General features: G+C 44.8%; 2 pseudogenes; both read left to right on the top strand.

Annotated features, from left to right (window-relative positions):
• Positions 1-1,289: 1,289 nt before the first annotated feature.
• On the top strand, positions 1,290-1,661 carry LOC127192137 (thioredoxin domain-containing protein 17-like; annotated as a pseudogene).
• A 10,341-nt stretch (positions 1,662-12,002) lies between these two features.
• On the top strand, positions 12,003-20,296 carry LOC127192136 (39S ribosomal protein L14, mitochondrial-like; annotated as a pseudogene).
• Positions 20,297-23,896: the final 3,600 nt, after the last annotated feature.

Raw genomic sequence — 23,896 nt, 5'->3', positions numbered from 1 at the left:
TACATACACATGCACGCATGCACACACGTGCCTGGAAAACTCCCGACTAACACAAACATGAACAGGATTTCTTACATGTGTTTTTTGACAGAAGGCTGACATATACTGCTTTCCTGTGAAAAGGGAGCAGTATATTTTCCGTGACGCCACTCCTAAAACTGAGCGCCTTGCTGGAGATGTGGGGTTGACAAAGGACATAGAAGAAGCAGTTCCAGGGAATGGAGAGACTGATTCATTACTAACAGACCACACTTAGTATGTAAGAAAATACTTTCTCCAAGAACCAAACACCAAAGAGAGAGACTGGACTGGAGCAGAAGGAAGAGGAGAGAATGCCTTTCTTGGCTTCCTGGATCACTTCAGATCAAGATCTTAATTGAAAAGCAGAACTGTTTTTGTTTAGTGTGTGGTTTGGCAACGAACCTGCTGTGTGAGCTTCAGCAGACGTGCTAGGTGGCCGGATGAGATGTTCAGAATAAAAAATAAAATAAAATGGCACCCTGTCACATGGTGACACAATCAAGGAGATAGACAGGATTGTCCTGTAGGAAGGATTCCCTGCCCAAACGTAAAGAGTGTGCTCAGAAGACAGCCTTCAGCTCTGGTTCTTCTGGATGCTCTCAGATGCAGAGACTCAGTTTGCTCCAGATTGGCTGGTGTCCCCAGGCAGCCATCCAGGGCCTGAGTGAGGTGTAAGGAAAAAGTTGCAGTCAGGATGCTCAGCAGGACAGCAAATGCTCCAGAGCCCTGGCCTGCACGGAGGTTCTCTCAGGCCCTCTGTGGAGCTTGACTTCCTTCTCCCTACATTCCAGTTCCTCCCTCCTTCTAGAACACGTACACACCCATTCCCACTTCCCTCAGTATCTGCTTCCAAAGAAGTCAGCCTGCGGCATCCACAGGCAGTCACCTTCACTGCAAGCAGAATAGGAGGATGTATCGTAAACACGCAACCACGCTTAGGGAGATGTCAGTAAATGAGACTCACAGCTCTATATTGATATGGGACAGAAAAAAATGATCTGAACTAGCTGAAAAGGAAATGTTTTATTAACAATTAGAGCCTAGCTGGGCATGGTGGTGCACGCCTTTAATCCCAGCACTTGGGAAGCAGAGGTCAGCCTGGTCTACAAAGCAAGTCCAGGACAGCTAAGGCTACACAGAGTGACCCTGCCTAGAAAAAAGAAAAGAAAGAAAAAAAAAAAAAAAAGAAAGAAAGAAAAGAATTAGGGCCTTGCTTGAGGCGGCTGGACCCTAGGGCACCTCCCACGCTCCTGTCTGGACCAGTACCCATGGCCACCTTCAAGGAGGTGAGTGTATCCAGCTTCAGGGAGTTCAATAGGCTGTGAAGGAGTACGAGGGCAAGACCATTTTCACCTACTTCAGCAGTTCTAAGGATGCGGAAGGGAAGAGCTGGTGTCCAGACTGCATGGAAGCTCAGCCAGTTGTTCAGTAGGGCCTGAAGCATATTACTGAAGACTGTGTGCTCATCTACTGCCAAGCAGGAGGCAGAGCTTACTGGAAAGACCCAAATAATGACTTCAGACAAAAACTGAAGTTAACCACAGTGCCTACACTATTTACAGAGGGACCCACCTCAAAAGCTTGTTGAGTCCGAGTGCCTTTAGGCCAACCTCATGGAGATGGTCTTCTCTGAAGACTAAGATTTGATGCCCTCCCAGGCCAGTGGTGGCAAACACCTTTAGTCTCAGCACTCAGGAGGCAATAGCCGGGGATCTATGAGTTCAAGGCCAACCTGGTCTACAGAGCTGGTTCCAGGACAGCCAGGGCTACACAGAGAAATCCTGTCTGGAAAAACAAAACCAACAACAAAATTGGTTGCAATTGTGTCTTGATTTCTTGGTTTGCTTAAAAGAAGCCGCATACTTGCTTTGAGTTGACAAGTCAATTACATTATAGTCAGTATATGTCTAAACAATAAAGAATTAAAATACAAAAAATAACAAAAAACATTAGGGCCTTGCCTGGTGGTGGTGGTAATGGCAGCAGTGGCAGCCCATGCCTTGAATCCCAGCACTCAGGAGGCAAAGGCAGGTAGATCTCTGACTTTGAGACTAGCCTGGTCTACAGAGTGAGTTTCAGGACAGCCAGGACTACACAGAGAAACTCTAAGAAAACCAAACCAACAAACAAAACAGAAAGAAAGAAAAGAAAAGAATTAGAGGTCTTATGGAATTCATTTGTCAACAGTTAATGGAAACTATAAAAAACTAAAGTCAGCCTTTTTTTTCCTTCCCCCCTACCTTTTGCTCCCCCTCTCTATCTCCCTCCGTCTTTCTTTCTATTTCCCACTCATCACGGTGCCTTGTCTGTGCTTTTCATGTTAGATCCACTTTGTTTTTTTTTTTTAAAGATATATTTGTTTTATGTATATGAGTGTTTGCCTGCACATTTGGATGGTCATCATGTATATGTTTGCCCACCCCTCTTTGGAGGTCATTGGATCTCCTGAAACTGGAGTTATGGATGGTTGTGAGGGAGGCACCACATCCTCTACAAGAGCAACAAGGGTGTTTCACTGCTGAGCTATCTCAACAGCCGCTAGATCCGCACTTACTGCCTATCAAATCACGTGACCCCCAAACAGAAACTCCAGAATATCAGGTTCAGTGTCCCTAGTTCCTGTCACACTACAGGATCAGGGCCTGTGGCCAGCTGTTTATCACTGCAGATTCTCAAATGAGTGCTGACTGGGCTTCCTCATCAGGCAGCAGCTATGGCTGGAGACGAGGTTGTCTGGATGGAAAGCTACCTTCCCTCTAAGGTTGTAGATGGAGAGGACGTGTGATAGGCATCTCTGGCCCAAACCCCTAACAGTTCAGGTGCTGTGGAAGAAATGCTCAGCTTTGCCTTCAAACGGCCAATACTGAGGCCCTCAACCACCACCTATAAGTTGCACTAAATTGACTAGAGTCCTTTAAAATTGATCCCATTTCCTCAACTGAAAACGAGATTATTCTTCTGGCTCAACAGTGTGTTTAAAGTTTGTTTACTGGGGTTGGAGAGATGGCTCAGTGGTTAAGAGCACCGCCTGCACTTCCAGAGGTCCTGAGTTCAATTCCCAGCAACCACATGGTGGCTTAAAACCATCTATAATGTGATCTGATGATGCCCTCTTCTGCAGATAAAGCACTCATATGCAATAAATAAATAAATCTTTTTAAAAAAAAATAAATAAAGTTTGTTTACTTTTTAAAAAACGACTTTATTGCCAGGTGGTAGTGGAGCACAACTTTCATGCCAGCATTTGAGAAGGAGAGGCAGGTGAATTGCCGAGTTCGAGGCCAGCCTGGTCTACAGAGTGAGCTCCATCCAGCACAGCCGAGACTACACAGAGAAACTTTGTCTCTCAAAAAACAAACAAACAAAAAATAAATAAAATAAAATAAACAAAAGACTTTACGTTTTGTTGGTTTGTTTCTCTATACAGAGTTTCTCTATGTAGCCCTGGCTGTCCTAGAACTCAAAGATCTACTTGCCTCTGCCTCCCTGGTGCTGGGATTAAAGGCATGTGACACTATCGCCTGTATAAAAAACATGTTTACGTTTTTAAAAGTTGGATGCTAAGGCATGCACCAGAAATACAGAAGTAAGACACAATTTCTGCTGTAGACAGATGTTCCAAGCAGAGCATGTGTAAGAAAGCATGTAATTATAGTCCTAAGTGATATGCAGTGAGAGAGAAAAAAAAACATACCTGAGTCAGGTGTGCTCCCTGTGTGCCCTCACTGTGTTTATTTGTGTGATATAGACAGAAAAGACAAAAGAGGGAGAGTGGTAAAGCCTTGCTGAAGAGAGAAACCTGAGCGGATCCTTGACAGGCAAGAGAAATAACTGTGGGGAGCCAATGAGAGTATCATGTGCCAGATCACAAATGCGTGAGAGCTTGGCCATTTTCAGAGACGTGACAATGGGTGAGCCGGGCTGAAATAAAGGACAGCATCTGGCAAGGAAATGGGCAGGAAGTGTGCTGAAGCTATTAGAGACGAGGCTGGGTCAAACAAGCTTTGCTGAGAAGCAAGAAGTGAAACAGCACGTGGGGAGCACACTGAAACCACGAGTGTTCCCCACATACCAGTGCTCAGCACCTAACTGGTTATGTATGGTAGGTGTGATACTAAGCTGTCTTATGAATTCGTCTCTGGGGGTAAAGTGATACCTTTATTTTGCAGGACTTTGAGTAATTTTTCCAAGTGCACTTGGTATCTTAGCTGGGCTCCTCAGGAGCAGATCATGAGAACGGAAGTTAACTGTAAGTGGTTTATTTTGCAGGTGACGCCAGAAAGAAATCCAGTCAGAGACTGGGAGCATGAGTCAGAGAAGAGAAATGGTTCTGTCTTTCGTGTGCTGTCAAACAGGTCACCACCAAGGGTGCCTGAAGCTAAATCTCATCAAGAAAATTTTGAGAAACATTGAAAAAATAGACCCCAGAGTTATTTCCAGCAGGACGTGAGGCCAGGCCATTTCTCTACAGGCCTTATTGGCATTGCTATTTCAGAACTGTTTCCACGAGGTTGACTTCGGCATTCTCAGTTTTCTGGCACAAAAGCCAAGCATGCTTTTCAGGCAGGGTCTACAGGTACTCTCAGGAAACCGTCCTCAGCACATGGAGCTGTGGGCTAAGGTGGTATGATATGCCACATGTAAGGAGCAAGTCAGTCGGTTTGGTAATAAGCAGTCTAGCTTGGTTTTTATATTGATGGCTTTCAGTCCACCAGTATGGAGAAGGCATGAACATTTCACTTAGCAGTAGGCAGGAAGTAGAGAGAGAGTCAGGAAGCAGTCAGGGATAATATATCCCCCAGGAACCTGGTCCTAGAGACTTACCCCCTCTTGCTAGGTCTCATCTCATTCGGTTTTTTAAAGCATCCAAAAATGGTGACCAGCCACCCTTTTACAAGTAGGAGCAGTGAGAAAAGAGCTCAGACAGCCCAAGCTGACCTAGAACTTGAGACTCTTCTGCCTCTGCCTCTGGAGTCCTGCCGTTACAGATGTGTTCCAGCCATTACAGATGTGTTCCAGCCGTTACAGATGTGTTCCAGCAGCCTTTTCCAAGGATACTTCATAGCCAGTGTCAGAGCATCCTGCTTTCCCCCCACCCCCCTTAGGCAGCTGAAATCAGTACAGCATTTCCCTTCATGATCCTGTGGGAACAGTCTACCCCAACGGCCTCTCTTTCAAGTGAGCTCACAGGTTTACAGCCTTACACCTTGAAACGTGATAGTTGGGATCTGGCCAATGCCTGGGAAGATTTCAAAGTATCTTCCCTGTTTTCCCACACAAAGTGTTTGTTGGTTTGTTTTCTTTTTTTTTTTTTTTTTTTTTTTCCCCTTATTTTTAAAGACACTAACCTCAGTAATTCCACACCTTTATTTCAACTACTCTCCTTGCCAGTGAGAGCATACATTTGTCAAATGTTTATATGCTTTTTGTTCCTGAGTCTTGCTGTAAACCTGGCTAAAAGCATCCGATAGTAGCCATGCATTCTTATGGAATTCTCCCTACCAAATTAGTCTGCCACCTTTAAAGCTGGCTTCTCATTCAGTTTCAGGACATTGACAAAGTAGAAACAAATTCTGTGGCTTCTAATCCAATTCCCTACAGAGGTTTATCTCATCTGAAACTTCATTAAATGCAATCTCTACCATCCACATTTCTCCTCCTCCTCCTCCTTCTCTTCTTTCTTCTCCTCCTTCTCCTCCTCCCCATTCTTCCTCTTCCTCCTCCTCCTTCTTTTCTTCCCCATCCTCCTCCTCCTCCTTCTCCATCTTATGTGTTTGGGTGTTTTGCCTGCATTTACGTCTGTGACCTTTTGCATATTTGGTGCCTGTGGAAAGTATTAGATCCTCTGGAACTGGAGTTACAGAAAGGTAGGTGTGAGCCTAGCTCCTCTAGAAGAGAAGCCAATGCTCTTAACATCCAAGCCATCTCTCTAGCCCTACTAAGGTCTACATTTCTAACAGCATTCTGGTCTTCTGAGCTCCCAGGAAAACTGTCTATTAATCTCTGCTCACAGACTTTTCTGATTTTTGTAGCCTACTTCTAAAATACTCCCCACAAACCAGTTTCACAGAGGGTGGGTCCTCCCACCTCAATTAGTCTAGTAAGGGTGAAACCTTACTTTATGCCTAGCAGCTGGTCTGCCAGGCGACAGACCTCAAGATGACAACTGAGATTGACCATTGTAGTTAGAATACCTTCCAGAAAACACACCCGGACCTGTTGTCCTGATAGATGACTGACACATAATGGATGGTTAATAAATTTTGGGTTTTTTTGTTTGTTTGGTTGGTTGGTTGGTTTGGTTTGGTTTGGTGTTGGTTTTTTTGAGACAGGGTTTCTCTGTGAAACAGCCCTGGCTGTCCTGGATTCACTTTGTAGAGTATGCTGGCCTCGAACTCACAGAGCTGTGTCTGCCTCTGCCTCCCAGAGTACTGGGATTACAGGTGTGTGCTACTGCACCCATGGATGAATTTGTTAAACCAATACAAATTAGTCACTTAGCATTATTTTTGGCTATAAAAAAGCCTTAGGATAGAAATAAGGAGATTTGAAAATTAGTCAATTTGAAGGCCTCTCCCATTAATATGGGAACCGCATGAAGCTGTTTAGACTTATTAAGTTTGACTTTCCTAATCCTCAAACCTTGTTTTATTGCCTGCCCCACCTGCTGCAGTTAGGATTTTGACAATGATAAAGATAAAAAGGCAGCAAAGGAGGTGGTAATCCCATATCTCTGTCTTGGATGTAGGCAGGAGTAAGTTATTTCTTGACCTTTGGATCCCCATTATCTAAGACCAAGTATTTTGGGGTCACCAAATATATCAGTCAGGCCTTTTAGTTGCATAACAAACAAAACAAATAAAAAACCAATTCTGACTACTGTAATCAAAATAGGAGCCCATTGGAGGGTGACCTTGAAGGTTTCAGAATAAGCAGAGCGATTAAATAATGACCAGGAAACACAGGTAAGATCACACCGCAGAAACACACTAGGTGGAGAACTCCTTACACTTCATTGTGTGATGCACATCGGGGAGCTCCACTCTCACTGTTGTAAACTTCCCAAGATTCTTGGATCATTCTACTTCAAATTTTGGGTATTTGGTGAGATATGGTCATATGTTCCAGCTGCCATGGATGCCAGAAGGTGACTGGCCTCTTCCAATTTCCGTAAGTGGACATACTCTGTCATAAAAGAGCAGTTTCCCCAGATATGAGAAGGAGGCCCTATGCTAAGCAGCCCAGTCCCATCCAAGACTGGATGCAAAGGAAGTGGGATAATGATGAGATCTGGGAAACCAAGACTGGGAAAAGGGAATGATTTACTGAGCAGCAGCACTGACCTGAGACTGCTAGGCAGTCTCCAAGGTCCTGAGTACAAAGACACAGCACTCCAGGTGCTCAGCCAGCTAGGAAACTGATTTTTTAAAAAAGGGGTGGGGGGTGGGGGGGAGGCTGTAGTCAAGGTATGACAAAAGACAGCAGTCGTACAGAGCAAAGGATTGATTCTAGAAATCATACAGTTTCTCAGAAAAGCTTACATGGGGAGCTGAGTCTTGAAGGACTGCGTTAGAAGCAAAGCCAGCTCTGGTATTTGTTAATCTTGCTCATTAGCCAGAATCTGGGTCATGGTATTTCCTGTTCAGTCCCTTCCTGTTGCCACCAACCACAGCACATATGCGATTACAGTTAAGGTCTAAAATTAGTGACTTTAGGGCCTCAGAGTTATTAGGGTTCTGTTTGTGCCTCTATTTTCTTCCTTTGCTCTCCCCAAGTTTTGACAAGGGCAAAACTTAGCAGCTGCTTCTGTTGCTTTTCGCTATTTTAGCTGTAAGTGTATACTCAGAGCCTGCATGTAAACACTAGTTCAGCCATGGCCTGCTAGTATGATCTCCCTAAGACTTGATTCCTCAAAGATAAAAGAGGAATGAAAAGCATTTGCCTCCCAGAACCACTGTAGGGATTAACTGGAGAGACCTCTTGGGAGTGCCAGCATGTTAGCCATTAGCTGAGGCAATTCACACATCTGTGAGGTTGGGGGTCCCTCTCTGTTTGTTCCCCCCTTCTTCGCTTAAGGGGTTTCATGCAGTAGCAGAGGTGCTATTTGGAGAAAATGTCTTCCAGGAAAGCAGAGTCCCAGAGGTTGTGCCCAAAAAATGTAACACTTTCAGAGTAAAGGAGAAGCAGGCAGAAGTTTCTCGAACTGTAAGACCCTCAACACCTGCCTCCAGGCAGAACTGAGAGCCTGCCTCCTGACTGGAGTGACACTTTCCAATCCTATAAGAATGATTTCAAAAACAGCTGTCCTGGCTCCAAGAAGGATTGTCTCTGTTCTTTCTGAGGAAGAAATGATGTACCCAGATGCTGGCCAGGGCAGGCTCCCTTCTCCATCAAGATCTCAGAAGCCTGGAGAACAGAATGTCCAGTAAGCAGACATTGTCACATGCTGTCCCCTACAACACCTGAAATGTGCACAGAACAGCAGACTGAGTGGCAATGGTGAGGCAGCTCTCTGCCCTCTCCAGATAATAAACGCAATATTTGAGGGGAATGCGCCACAGGCTGAAAAAAAAATTTAATAAAAGCCAGACCCAGACGTGAACACACTGTGTGGCTTGGAACAGACAGTGAAGTGCGTGGCCTGTGGATGTAGTCCTCCTTTCTGAGTGTCCTTGAGTATAATTTAGGAGCCTCTTCTTGCCAATAAGCCATGATGTTCCCTTCCAATCTGCGTGTCCGAGTAAATTCTGATCATTTGTTCCTGACACAGCTCTCTACTGAGTACTTACACCATCCCGAACATTGGAGGGAGACATGGGGTCTCCAGCCTTATTCTAGAAAGGAGAGGAAGTTGCTTTGTCAAAATGCAGGCTCCTCTGTTTGAGCGTCATTTGTGGGAGAGGGTGAATGCCTGCCTCTCTTGACTGCATATGGAGAAAATAATTTCATGCAGAGAAGCTTAGTTCTGGCATTTGCCAAGCTTCTCATCCCATCTGGGGGCAAGCCCAGGACCAGGAGCAGAGAGCGACAGAGCAGCAGAACATGTTGCTATGGTAACTTGGCATCACACACCTTTGCTCCTTTATGTCAGCTTCCTTCCCAGCCCCCGCCCCAACAAGCCCAAATCTCCAAAATCACCTTTATTACCATTGTGCTTTTTCAGAGTATGAAAAGCTTTTCTGAATTTTCACGTAGGTTGTTCTTAAGACATTCTTCTTCAAGCACCTGGGCAAAAGGATCGTGCTTCCTTCTGGAGGCAGAAGGTCCCTGCTGATTTTGCTTCCTGACTCACAAATGTATAACTGAGCCCCACATGAGCCTATCTTCTGTGGAAGACTCCACTTTCAAACCCCTTCGGTATGTTAGTGGGCTTTATCACCATGTAGTTTTCACCTCAGGCTTAGACAACCCTAAAAGACAAGAAAACAAGCCCATGAAACACTCCGTGCCCAGGGACATCCACATGGGGTGGAACCAATTTTCCCACTTTGCAAATGGAAAAATAAAATTCTTAAGTTGAAGTCTATGCTCCAAACATCCTCCATATCTCGGCCGACTTGTGCAACCATCACTGCAGTTCTAGAACATTTGTACTATCTCAAAAAGAAGCTAAAGATCTTTTAGCTGTTACTCTCAATTGATCATCCCACATCTACTGCTATGCCCAACCATAAGGAACCACTAATACACTTTATATCCCTAAAATTTTCCCAGTCTGGGCACATACATACATACATACATACTACATATGTATATGTACACATATATATTATGTGTGTTTCTTCCTGACTGCCTTTTACTAAGCATGATGTTTTCAACTTTCATCCATGTTTGCATGGGATAGACTGTCCAAATAGTATTACATTTCTTCATTTAGTCATCTTAATGGGCATTTGGCTTGTTACTGTACCTTTTGTTGTTATTAGCAATGTTGCTAGGGATGTTTGTGCATCAATGTTTGTGTGGAGTTGTGGTTTTCATCCTCTTGTGCTTATGCCTAGGAATGGCATAGCTGGACCAAATGGTAACTGCACATAGTGCCAGACTGCTTCCCAAGGTGATTTCACCGTTTTACATCCTACATAAGAAGGCATACAAATTCCAGTTTCTGCACACCGTTGCCAACATTTGGTGTGATTCAATTTTTTTTTTTTGTATTTTTATTTACTTATTTATTTTTGCTTTGTTTCATTTCACCATGGCATTTCCATGTCCACATGGTTATCGTTTTTTGATGGTTACAAAGCATTCTGAGTCAGTTGGTGTGCCGCTGTTTAATCATAGCTGGAACTTGTCCAGTTTCGAACTGTTATAAACCATGGGACCTGAGTTAGTACCACTTACTACTTTTTTCCCTTCCTCTCTTTCCTTGATGTACGTTCCAAAGCAAACAACAGGTACACACAGGTTTGATGTTGCTTCTCCTATTACTCTGCACCAAAGTTGTCTGTATGTGACATGCCAGCAGCAGTGCTACGCCCACCTCCCTCTGCCTGCCTGCCTCTGTTAACTTAAGGCTTTGCCTCTTTACTCGGGTGTACTAATGATACAGGTGTGCTGTGTGTAAAAGAGCCATAAGTCACTTTGATTTGTGTTTCTTTCTCTGTTGGGGACTTAACAGCATTTAACGGTCATCAGATAGCCCAGTTAAGTCACTGAGCCAAAGAAGCCAGACAGTACAGGAAGGCCTAGGGATCAAAGCAAAAAGCAGAGGAATAAGTTGAAGGAAATTCCCTGGGTGTGGATAAGTGGGTCCATCCTGATGGGTGCCTAGCTGTAGAAGAAGGGGCTGCTGGGAGGGATGTGGAACCGATCTAGACACACCCCACACCTGCTTCACTCAGCACCTTCCCGAGCGTTGATTCTTCCGGTCCTATCATTCCTTGTCATTTCCTCTGAGAGTTTTTACCATCACTACTTTCCTTAACATTGGTATTCTCTAGAATCCCATTCCTGGATTTTTTTTTTTTTTTTTTTTTTTTTTTTTTTTTTTGGCTTGTTTTTTTTTTTGTTTGGTTTGGTTTTTGGTTTTTCAAGACAGGTTTTCTCAAGCCTGGCATGGTGGCACACCATTTATACTCGAGAGGCAGAGGCAGGCAGATCTCTGTGAGTTAAAAGCCAGCCTGGTCTACAAAGAGAGTTCCAGGACAGCCAGGGCTACACAGAGAAACCCTGTTTTGGAAAACAAAACAAAACAAAAGCGGGTTTTCTCTGTATAGCCTTGACTGTCCTGGACTCTCTTTGTAGACCAGGCTGGCCTTGAACTCACAGAGATCTGCCTACCTAAGCCTCCCAGAGTGTTGGGACCATAGGCCTGCCCTGGCTCGTGCTTGGATTCTTATTTAAAATCCTGGGTGATCTCAGCCTTTTGGAGGAAGCACTGGTACAATGCAAATCCCAGAAGCTCCCATATACTTATCTCCAGCTCTGGCTTTTCTCCCTGAGATCCAGTTCCAGCTATCCAACTTACTATCTCCACAGGAGTTCCTCTGGGCGCTTCAAGTCCAGTGTTTCCCCTTAAGCACCACCCCCTTTCCATATGCCCCATCTTCATGGCGAGAATAATGTGGACCCCATCTCCTCAAGCCAGGAAATCGTTCCAAACACTCGCCTACACTGACTGTACATGGTTTTCTCCCCACACCTACTATACTAGTTTGCTTTTGTGTTTTCACTACTTCTTTCAATGGTTTTAGCACTGGGCATGCGTTAGAGTTGTATCGGTGGAGACTGTCACTTTAGCAAGGAAAACAAGCATGAGCTGAATAAACATGTACATGGAGTGGAGGGACTCGCTGTGGCAGGGAAGCCTTGACGACAACTGCACAGGCTTTGGCAGAAATGGGGTCTTCCGGGGCCTTGCTCTACAGCAGTGTGTCTCAGCCTTCCTAATGCTGTGACTCCTTAATACAGTTCTTCACATTGTAGTGATGCCCAGCACCATAAAATTATTTTTGTTGTTATTCCAAAACTGTAATTTTGCCACTGTTATGAGTTATAGTATAAATAGCTGTGTTTTCTGATGGCCTTAGACCACCCCTGTGAAAGGGACATTTGCCCCACAAAGAGTTCACAACCCACAGTTTGAGAACCAACCCGCCCATCTGAAGTGTCTACAACAAACAACCTGTTTCTAACAGTGACAAACCTCCGGGTTCAAATTTTCTGGGAGAGCCTGAGGACCAACACAGGTTGAGAAAGTCCGGGAGCTGGGTGTGGTGACACACATTTTTAATCCCAGTACTTGGGAGGCAGAGGCAGGAAGATTGATATGAGTTCGAGGCCAGCCTGGTCTACAAAGTGAGTCCAGGATAGCCAGGGCTGTTACACAGAGATCATGTCTCAAAAAACTAAACAAAAAAGAAAGAAAGAAAGGAGGGAAGGAAGTGGAAGGAGGCTGAGCAAGTTACTGATGCAAGAACAGGCCAGAGAATGACCCTTGTGTATTAGAGACATTTCTCAAAAGGAAATAAGAGTTGGCACAAGGATGGTTAAATCTTTCTAGAAGCTGTTTGCCACATGGCCGTAACCTCTGGCCCAGTCTTTCTGCTTCTATTCGTATCCTCCACCTTTGTGATCGTTAAAGGTATGATTTAAGTTTAACTGCTATATTTAAAAGATCTATATAACAAAAATGCCTTTAACCCACCTAATGCACAAGTTCTCAGCCTGTGGGTCATGACCCCTTTGTAGGGCAAATGGACCTTTCATAGGGGTCCTCTAAGACCATCTATATATCAGATGTTTACGTTACAGTTCATAACAGTAGCAAAATCATAGTTATGAAGTAGCGATGAAAGTCATTTTATGGTTACGGGATCACCTCCACATGAGGAACTGTATTAGGACACAGCATTAGGAAGCTTGAAAGCCACTTCTCTGACCTGTAAGCCCCACTTGTCCAAAGATTGATAACTTCCTGGAATACTTGGCATGTTATTCATGTAAGATAACAAGCCACACGTCTTCACTTTTGTACACAAGCTTGTTTGCCCCAACTGTTGATCACATGTGGGTGGGAAGTTATTTAGGAAACATGTCCAGATGTATGCTTGCCCCTGATTGGACAAAGTTGAATGTACATAATCTTGTAGGTTTTGTCTTTAAAACCCTGGCTAATGTAATTCAGTGCCATACTCTGGGAACCCTGGGTATGGACCTGCGCAATATCCTTGGTCCTGGCCAGTATTTAATAAAGCTTGCTTCGAATTTGGCTCAGAAATTGTAGTATCTAATGAACTGAATTGCCCAGTAGGATTAACACCATATTGTGCCAGAATGATCTTCCACAATTCACACAGAGAGAGAAGGAAGTGTGGACTTTGAAATCTTTACTCAGTTCTTAGTAGGTCTGGGGCTTAGAGCAACATCAACTACAACGTACCTGAGACCCCAGTCCTTTCTACCTCTGCGAAAACTTCATAAATACCATTTTTACTCTCCATGTTAGCTCCACAACCAAGCTCGTATACTTAGTATGCAAACACAGCAGCTGAGACTCAGAAGGAATTAGTAAGACTGTCCTAGGGTTGGTGGCTGCTAAGTAGAAGAGCTGACTCCAGGCTCACCAGCAGCGTGCAAAGGCTCAAACACAGGCTTTGTACCCATTAGATGAGGACCCTACCCACTGGGTGACACTCCCACCTCCAGCACAGGGTTTCCTACACTATTGTGAGGCTCAGGTGACATAGGCCATGGAAAGCATTTAGAAGTTACCTATACTTCCAGGGACTCTTGATTCAGTCCGACTAGCATTTGTTCTCCCCTGAGAGGCATCCTCTGGGGATCTTTGAGCAAGCTCCAGGAGCAGAGGGTACAATGGAAGACAAGGCTTCACTCTTACATCTGCCTGGGAGTGACCACTGCCAACAATAGGGGCGCTCTTGGATGAGCACAGCTGGCTGAAACCACAGTTTCAGTCTACACAGAGAACTTGGCCAGCACTGCCCCAGCTTCCTGACCCGCAGAACTGTGAGCTATGAATGAGAATTGTTGTAAGCTGCTAAGTTTGTGACTACACTGCAACAGAAATGGACATGCCTATCAACTAAGCCAGATGCTTCACTTCCCTGCCTGGTCTTCACCTTCCTATTGTAGAGGTACTCTTGAATTAAAACCATTAATGAAATGGAAAAGAAGAAGAAGAAGAAGAAGAAGAAGAAGAAGAAGAAGAAGAAGAAGAAGAAGAAGAAGAAGAAGAAGAAGAAGTTACCTATACTTAACATTGTAAATATCCCTTGAACTCTGCTACTGATTTAAGAGCCCACGTCCTTTGTCACCTCCTCACCTCCTACTCCCCTACCCCCTCACCCCCCCATCCCACCCCCATCCCTACCCTCCCACCCTCCCACCCCCATCTTATAGTATGTCTGTTCTGCTGCACTGACCATACTTGAGATCAGGAACTCAGCCAGCCCTTTCCATGTCCCTAGCACAGGGCTGAACGCAGAGTGGTTGTGTTTACTGAAGCAAAATAGGAAAATGAATCTCAGGGGAACATATGCTAAGTCTATTCCTGGACTGTTTCTTTAAAACATTCATTCCATTCTTATCTTCCTGCAGCGCCAACCCTAAAATATTCCATTTGTCTGCCTTCTATTTAAATAAAAAGTCAGCACTAACAAAACCTACCCTGTTGTGCCCAGTTTCCTTCTGTCTTCCTTTGTTCTAGCCACTTCCTCTTTTTCCTTTTGACGTCCTCCTGCGGAAGTGCATCTCCTGCTGTGTCAGTTTCCAACCCGTTTGTTTTTGTCTATGCTGAGAGACTTTTCCCTAAAAGTCATGTTGTTGCAAGTTTCCCAGAAATCTACGTAGAGTTACAGTAACAGGGAAAGGCCCACCCTTCCCTTTCCCCTCCCCGCCCCCTGCCCCCGCCCCCACCTCAAGCCCTTGAGGCCTCAGAATGTCTGCAGCCTTAGTGTGGAGTCAGCCTAGGCTCCAAATACAGGTCTGTAAACATGTGACTCGGAGTTAGCGTGCCCAGCCACACAGGAAGGAGTTATTAGAAGCATAGGGTAGGTCAGGCTTGTCCACCCCCTAAGCTCAGATGTGAGGAAGTTGTAGCACTGTCAGATAGAGCCATACAACTCTCCATTGGACTGCACAGAGGTCTGAGTCCTATTTAATCTTTTCTTTGAACTCCAGCCTTGAATACCCAAAAGAGGACTTGTCATCTGATAATGAACCGTACACGGGTACTCATCCTGCTCTGCCAAAAATCTGGACTATTTAGCATAGAAACATTAAACAAGCTGGACGTGGTGGCACACGTCTTTAATCCCAGCACTTGGGAGGTGGAGGCAGGTGGACCACTGGGGTCTACGGAGTCTACAAAGCCTGGTCTACAAAGCAAGTCTAGGACATCCAAGGCTACACAGAGAAGCCTTGTCTCAAAAAACCAAAAACAACAACAACAACAAAACCAAAACATTAAACAATATACAAAACTGAATGGGATTAAATTCACTGGATGGACACATGCCTTAATCCCAGCACTGGCTGAAAGGAAAATCTGTGAGTTGAAGGTCAGCCTTGTCTACTTCATAAGTTCCAGGCCAGCTACATAGTGAGAAAATAACAGTGAAACAAAATACATTATGACTGGTAAAGAAAAGACAGACAGTAAGATATGGTTAGAAGTAGACTAGGTTTAAGACACCCAGAATGTTTCCTTTGTCCCGTTTAGGTTAGCAAAGTAATAATTTTTCACCCTAGTATCTGTATACATATGAAGACACTTAAGATTCTTGTTTCAGCTGCCACCATTAGTGAAGCATTGGCCAAGTCACACAATCTCTACTGAACGGTTACTCAGTGTGACATCAAAGAGAACTTGAACTCTGTGACCGAGTGCTATGTAAGAAGGAGAAAGAGAGAGAGCCACGTGGGAGTTTTGAATGAAAAGATGAACAGAAGGATACTGTGGAGCTAGAGATGAAAGCATCCGTTGAAATAAGGAGACAGGAACATTCAGACACAGCAAATGGTCCATTCAGAAGGCAAGGACTAGTGAGCTGTGGGAAGGGTTGGGTGGGTCAGCTGCTGTTGAATTTGCAACTGCAGCTCACGATGGAGCCTTAGAAGGTAAAACGTGAGTACCAACTCCCCAGAGTTGTCCTCTGACTTTCACATGCACATCATGGGATGCACAAGCCCTGACATACAAGCACACACATAAACGTGAAATAAAATACACAGATTTTATTCTTTAAATGCTTTATACACATGTTAACTTTTTTATCTAGGCCCGGGCATGGTGGCGCATGCCTTTAATTCCAGCACTGAGGAGACAGAGGCAAGCAGATCCCTGTGAGTTCAAGGCCAGCCTGGTCTACAAAGTGAATCTGGGACAACCAAGGCTAACACAGAGAGACCCTGTCTCAAAAAAGAAAAACAAAAACAAACAAACAAACGAAAAAAAAAAAAACCAAAATTATTCTGTGTATGGGTAAATAGCTGTGTACCATGTAGTTGCCTGGTGCCCAAGGAAGTCAGAACAGGATATCAGATCCCCTGGAACTGGAGTTACAGATGTTTGTTAGCTTTCATGTAGATTCTGGGAATCAAATTCAGGTCCTCTGGAAAAGCAACCACTGTTCTTAGTTGGTGAGCCATCTCTTCGGCCCTAATACTTTTAATTTTTTTTTTCTTTTTCTAGACAGAGTTTCTCTGTGTAGCCTTGGCTGTCCTGGACTCACTTTGTAGACCAGGCTGGCCTCGAACTCACAGCAATCCGCCAGCCTCTGTCTCCCTGAGTGCTGAGATTAATGGCCAGTCCTAAGACATTTCATCTTAAACAAAGAAGAAAGAGAAGACCGGCTTAGGAACAATGGTACATTGATGTGTGGAAGATATATTGAAGGTGGGATTGACAGTGGGCTCGTATGAGTCGAGTAATGTTGGGGACAGTAGGCTATATGGCCAGTGTTCAGCCATCTTGTCAGAGCCTGCACCTTTAGGCTTCTATTTCTCCAGCAGTCTGTTTACCAGAAACCAGCTGACCCTCTTGTGGTTCGGCACTTAGACTAAAAGTAAGATTAAGATGGAGCCACCCTGTTGTGATTTATTGTGGGGGATGGTCATTCTAAGACCCCCGAGCTACTCCTTTCTGGCTATAAACTAGCTTTTCCAGTAAGACTACTGGTAAGATCAGATTAAAGGCCAGCTGCCTGCAAGCAGCAGTTCCGGGAACTTTTTCCTGACTAACCACATCTTTTACAACTTCCCTCTTTCTCTGGAATTTCTCCCCCTTCTGTGATTACAGCAGCTGTAAAGCTAAACACCTCTGGAGCATTCCAGAGTTAGGTATCCATAGCAACGCTCACTTATACAAATACCCATGCCCCTGTGCCTATAAAAACCCTGTGAAATTTTTCAGTGAACGGGGGCTTGATCAGAATCCAGACTTGCCCTCATCTCTTCACGTCTCCTGTCCCCCCACTTGTGTGCCCCCTCCACAGGTACCCGTTGAAGACCCCGAGGGCCGGGACAGAGTAAGTTTGAACTAGGTCAGGTAAGATGTGCATGAAGAGAGTGGCTAATCTGGCAGGAATTTTGAAGGCAAGACTAAACACTGAAGAATCTAAAGAGGAAGTAATCTGAGGTCACCAGAGTGCAGATTTTGTTAATGGAATGAGGAAGGGTACTACGGTCACTTCTGGGGAATTTCGCCATTCCATTTGTAGGCATGAACGTATCTGGATAGCTTTCCTGGAAGACTATATTAAATCAAGCATGTTTTTGTAGATGGTGAGAAGTGTGAGCATTACTGGCAGGCCAGGTTTGTAGAGTCTTTTGACCTCCCATACATAAAGCTTTTAATAAGTCCAGGTTATTCTATACTGATAATGTAATCCATCTCCCCTGACTCTGCCCTACTCTCCCCTGGCCCTCCTGCCTCTAGTATACTTGTTGGGGATCTGAATAATTATATTAGTAAAGATAGGTTAATTAATACCAATACCTCAAATCTCCGTGTCTGAAAAATAGTTTTCTTTAGCACTTTCCTTTCTTTTATTCCTCCCCCCCGACCCCCCGTCCTCTTGTTTTTGTGTTTCAAGGGACAAAATCCAGACTGTGATGTGTGGTAGGTAAATGCTTTCCAGAACTGCTCCTCCATACCCCAAACTCACTCCCATTTAATTGGCCAAAACAAGTCACAGCACACATTGTCTTCAAAAGAGCTGCACGTTCCCCTGCTGTCTATGAACACAAAGATTGGGGCTATCTGTGACTCTAATGAAAACCCAATAGACATTTTCCCTTGGACATCTATCTGCAACTACTCTGCTGTGTTTGTATCATCACTAAGTGTCCTCGCTATCAACCAGCAGTGCCGGAGCACAGTTGTAACGGGGCCCCAGATCCCAGCACAACTGACTCCATGAAGGAAGTACCATTCAGCCCATGAAACAGCACGTAGACAGCACTACCTGCCAAACTGAAAGCAGGGAATAAAGAACTAATCCACGGAAGTCCGTGGTTCTGGGAAAGCCTCTAAATGTACTAACCTTGCCTTTTTGGCTTCTGTGGTTCTGCTTCTGGCTAACTGTTCTTGTTAACTGAAAGTATGTCAAGCCAGAATATGGTTTTTGTCCTTAAGAGCTCACCCTGAGAAAGGCTGGAGGCTACACTGGGATCTCAAACATTCAGTGTAGTCATTGTCTGGCTAATAAAGTCTTTCTATTGGCTTAAATTCATGTCCAAGTAGTAATCTCTGGTGGATACCCCACAACACAATCCCCACAGGAACGCGTTCTTTTTGATGCTTTGCTTTTTCTCTCCTTTTTTATTTATTTATCTTTAAGTGTGTGTGTGTGTGTGTGTGTGTGTGTGTGTGTGTGTGTGTGTGTGTGTGTGTGTTCTTGCACAAGGGCAGGTGCCCATGGATGGCAGAAGCATTGAATGCCCTCTACACTGGTTACAAGCTAAGCTGCTTGATCTTGGATGCTGAGACATGGACTCTGCTTGGGCAGTATGTGCCTCGTAAGTGCTGGCCCTTTATCTCCAGCTCTTTCCATTGGTCAAAAAAGCAAGAGTTAAAGCTCTCTCTGCATCTCTGCTCCTGAGGGCCCACTTCCCTCATGTCTCCAGGAAGACTCAGCCCGTCTCTGTGTGCTGTGCACTTCCTTTGTACGTTTCACTTCCTTATCACTCAGCACGTAAGGCGAGCCACAGAACCAAACAACCCGCAGACAAACAGCAAATATTGCCCAATCTGTTGTTTGTTCTTTCTGACTCTCACTAGTTAGTTCCCCAGGGTTTTCAGTCTAAGCCATCCTATGAACTGTTGGCTGAATAATTCTGGTGAGAACCACTCTGTCTTTGTTTCAGAATTCCACAGAATGCTCTTTGAATCTCTGATCAGATGATCATGACCACCCCCTGCATTAAGGGTTTATTGTTTGTTTTGTTTTTGTACATGATTCTTTTATCCATGATATTCTCTCTTATAGATTACCATGATTTATAGGCAGTACATAGCCAGAAATTGTTAACCCGCTGACAGATACTGTATTTTATGAAATTGACTGCTAATTTTAGTTACACTGAGATAGATCTTGGCCCACAATTACACTTTTTAGACTTTTGCTCACATCCAGAAGAAAGAAATATGCTACAAATATATTAAAATACTTTTTTTTTGGCCAGGCAGTGGTGGTGCACACCTTTAATCCCAGCACTTGGGAGGTAGATCTCTATAAATTCGAGGCCAGCTCGGTCTACAGAGCTAGTTCCAGGACAGACAAGGCTACACAGAGAAAGCCTGCCTTGAAAAACAAACAAACGGGGCCTTGCCAGCGGGTTTCTGGCAGGAGATTGATTCCCAGGCGGCTAATGTAGTTTGCTGTTTGGGGATCCCATGGCTGTCCTCACTGGCCTCTGGGGCTCCTTCACCCAGGTCAACAGAGCATTAGGTCAACACGGCTTCAGCACCTCTGGGAACCACGGAGAGAGGATGACTTGGTTGCGTGTAGTGGACAACAGTGCCCTGGGGACAGGCCATACCACAGGACTCTTTGCTGCATCCATGTGGATAACAAAAGTTGGGTGAGCAAGGTGGGTGAAAGGATCCTGCTGGCCACCAGGAGGCAGAAGAAGAAAATATTCATTGTGGGATATCTCATGCTCCCGGCTCCTGGATGACCCCAAAGTTTTACTCCAACAATGTGGTCCTCACTGAGGACAATGAGGACAATGGGAATCTGTCCCAACCAGCCTATGTGAGAGGGAAGGGGAGTATTCCAAGGTGGCCATTGCTCAGAACTTTGTGTGACCGAGTGGCTCTTGCCAAGCAGCCATCTCTTTCACATTGATGACAGCATCCTGTAACAGAATAAATGTTTTAATGGGCATTTTCTTCAAAAGGAAAAAAGAAAAACAAACAAACATTTCTGAGTATCTTTGTACTTCTCACTTCCTGCATTGTAGTACAGTGGGTTTTTGTTTGTTTGTGAGCCACCATGTTGTTCCTGGGAATTGAACTCAGTATCTTTTGACTTGGGTGAAGGGGCCCCAGAGGCCGCCTCCTCCTCCTCCTTCTCCTCCTCCTCTTCTTTTTCTTTTCCTTTTTCTTCTTCTTCTTCTTCTTCTTCTTCTTCTTCTTCTTCTTCTTCTTCTTCTTCTTCTTCTTCTTCTTCCTCCTCCTCCTCCTCCTCCTCCTCCTCCTCCTCTTCTCTTCTTCTTCTTCTTCTTCTTCTTCTTCTTCAAAAAGAGACCTTATTCTACTGAGATAGAATAATAGCTAAAACAAATAATTTCAGGGGCTAGAGAGATGGCTCAGCGGTGATAGGCATTGGCTGCTCAACCAGAGGACTTAAGTTCGATTCCTTGCACTCATGCGGCAGCTCACAACCTTCTGTAACTCAAGTTCTAAAGAATCCAATGCCCTCTCCTGGCCTCCATAGGCACAGGGCATGCATGCGGTGCACAGATGTGCATGACAGCAAAACACCCAAACACATAAAGTTAAAAAGTAAAGCGCATGCGAGCGCACACACACACAAATGAAAAGCAAATAAACTCAGAGGTGCCTGTACCAGGGACCTTTATCCCAATATTGGACTTAGGCCTAGTAGAGAAAGAATACAAATGATTGTTTCTGACACAGTCTGGGGCAGGAGCAAGCAAGCCCAGAAGGGTTGAGAGGTCAACCAGTATGTTTGCTTGTTTGTTTTTCACAACAGGGTTTCTCTGTGTAACAGTCCTGGCTAGCCTGGAACTCACTCTATAGACCTGGCTTGCCTCTGCCGCCTAAGAGCTGGGATTAAAGGCATGTGCCACCATGTCCCACCTCAACCAGTGGGCTACACTTAGAATCAACAAAAATGCCTGGTGAGATGGGAGTGGGTGACACTCCAAAGGGCAAGAGAGATGTGGCCCGCAGTCCAGATTCCATCCACTTCTTGCCTCCCCTTAGGATGTCATGGAAAGTTCATTTTCATCACCTGGGGCTGTGTATCCTCAAGAATTGGAATAAGGCTGGCTAGATGTCTCAGTGAGTAGAGGCGCTTGCCCCAGGTCCCACATGGCTAAAGGAGAGAACCAACTCACACAAGCTGCCCTCTCCCCTCTTTTTTTGAGCCATGGAATGCGCTCTCACTCATTCACATGCATGGGTGCATTCACACACACAAATAAGTAATACATAAATGCAATGAAATAAATTCTTATTAAAAATAATCAGAATAACTTTGATTCCAAAAAACGTAAAGAAATAGAGGTCCCTATTATTTTACGGCAACACCTTCTGGCCCAAATAGCAGCTGGGAGACAGGGAAGTTTGGCTGAAGGATGAGAGCTGAAACCACACCATCCTGGGCCGCACTATTTTGTAGGAATCAAAGGAAGTGCTCTAAAGCGCCTTACCTTCAGCCCTTCATGGCCTCTACCAGAATGCAGGCCTATGCAAAGAGAAAACAAAAGGCAGCTCTGATACCCTAGATGACCAAATCCTGTCTTCAGAGGGAGAGCGGCAGAAACAAAGCTCAGAGGATGAAACTTCTTCTTTCACTCCATAGTGCTCCATGCCAGCTCCATACCCTCCCACTTAGCCAACTGACAAAGTGAAAGAGACCAAGCCTTGAACTTCCTGCCATCCATGTACCCATGTAGCCATAAGGGAAATGCTTTTAACCCTTGAGGACATTTAGAGTCCGCATCCCTTTCTCAACCTTGGACCTTGAGCAATGCTGACAGAAAAATGGGAAGTCACTTTAAGGACATACCTCAATTTACTAGTAACTTGCAGACCTTAGCGTTAACTTTTGCCCTTACATGGGTGATCTAGCCTTAGTTGTAACTACTTGTACTGCTGAGGAGAAACACAAATTATGGACGGCAACTTGGAAACACGCACATAAACTATGTCCTCAGAACCCTATTGGGCTGGAATGCAGACCCTTTTAGCCCAGGAAGCAGCTGCTTGGGATTGCTGCAGGCACAGCAGGAATCTATAGACGTAGGATGATGAGACAGTTTCATCACAGGGGCAAAAGCTTGTGTCAAGAACTCTGTTAGGCCAGAGAGATGGCTCAGTGCTTAAGAGCATTTACTGAATTTGCGTGAGAGGAGGCTTTAAGGAAGTAGTCATGGAGCAGCGTGACTAGCCTGTCACAATGGTGCCACCATGAGACAATTCCATGTCCTGCAAAAAGTGAGGGAGGAAATAGAGACCCCTCGTGAAGACCACGTAGCTGAGCGCTGCGGAGCCCTGCTAAATTTCTCTTTGTTCACAGCACAGACACCGAGTGTACCTTATACAAGTGCTTACGTCTCATCTGGCTAGATACGCATTGCAAGCTGAAGCACAAAGCTGTAATCTTCCATCTATATGACCTTACTCAGATTTGCAGCTGGTTTCCTTATGCTTATAAAACAGCACCGGTAAAAGGTTAGCATAGCCATTCTCCATGGAGGCATAATAATAAGGACACATTTATGTAGTTTTGGTTTTTGGCACACAATTCCTAAAATGCTAGGACTGCTGAAATTATAAGTTCTTTTGTATGCTAATTAGATGCCTGGTAGTTTGGAGTCCATGGCAGCTTCAGGATAGGGACTAAAAGATAGAAAGCCTTGATCTGAAGTGTAGAACTTTCAGGCTAAACTCTGGGATGGGGGCCGGAGACTGAACTCAATCACGGAAGGCAAAATGATTTAGCAAACGCACCTATTTAATGAAACCTTCATGAAAGTCCAGCATGACTGGATGACTGGATGTGGAGAGTTCCTCAGCTGGCAAACACATTTGCCATAATTCTACTGACAGAAGTCCTCGTCCTTAGGACTCCTCTGGACCTTGTCCTCTGCACTTCCTGTCTAGCTGTTCATTTAAAATAAACTGGGAGCCGGGCAGTAGCCCATGCCTTTAATCTTAGCACTAAATAGGCAGCGGCAGGCAGATCTCTGTAAATTAGAGCTAGTTTGGTTTACAGAGCAAGTTGCCAGATAGCCAGGGCTGTACAGAGAAACCCTGTCTTGAACGCCCACCCCCAAGAAAGAAGAAAGAATGAAAGAAAAGAAAAAAAAGAAAAAAGTAAAAAAGTAAAAAAGTAGGAAAGGGAAAAAAAACATCAAGCCTTCCAGGCCAGGTGTGGTGACACATGTCTTTAATCCCAGCACTCAGGAGGCAGAGGCAGATGGATCTCTGTGAGTTTGAGGGCAGCCAACTTACAAACATTCTAGCAAATTATCAAGCACCAAAACAGAGACAAAGAAAAAGAACCAAAGAGCAGATAAGACCAGAGCTGTATACCTTCAGTGTCCCATTTCTTTTGAGTAGGCCCCATCTCCAGAAGGTTCTGCCATCTCTCAAGAATCCCAGTGGATTAACCCATATTCGGAGGTAGAACCCTCCTGATCCAGCATGTCCCAG

This window comes from Acomys russatus, chromosome 7, assembly GCF_903995435.1.
Source record: "Acomys russatus chromosome 7, mAcoRus1.1, whole genome shotgun sequence".
Classification (NCBI taxonomy): domain Eukaryota; kingdom Metazoa; phylum Chordata; class Mammalia; order Rodentia; family Muridae; genus Acomys; species Acomys russatus.
The sequence above is the reverse complement of the archived record's forward strand: the minus strand, read 5'-3'. Positions and strand labels throughout refer to the sequence as shown.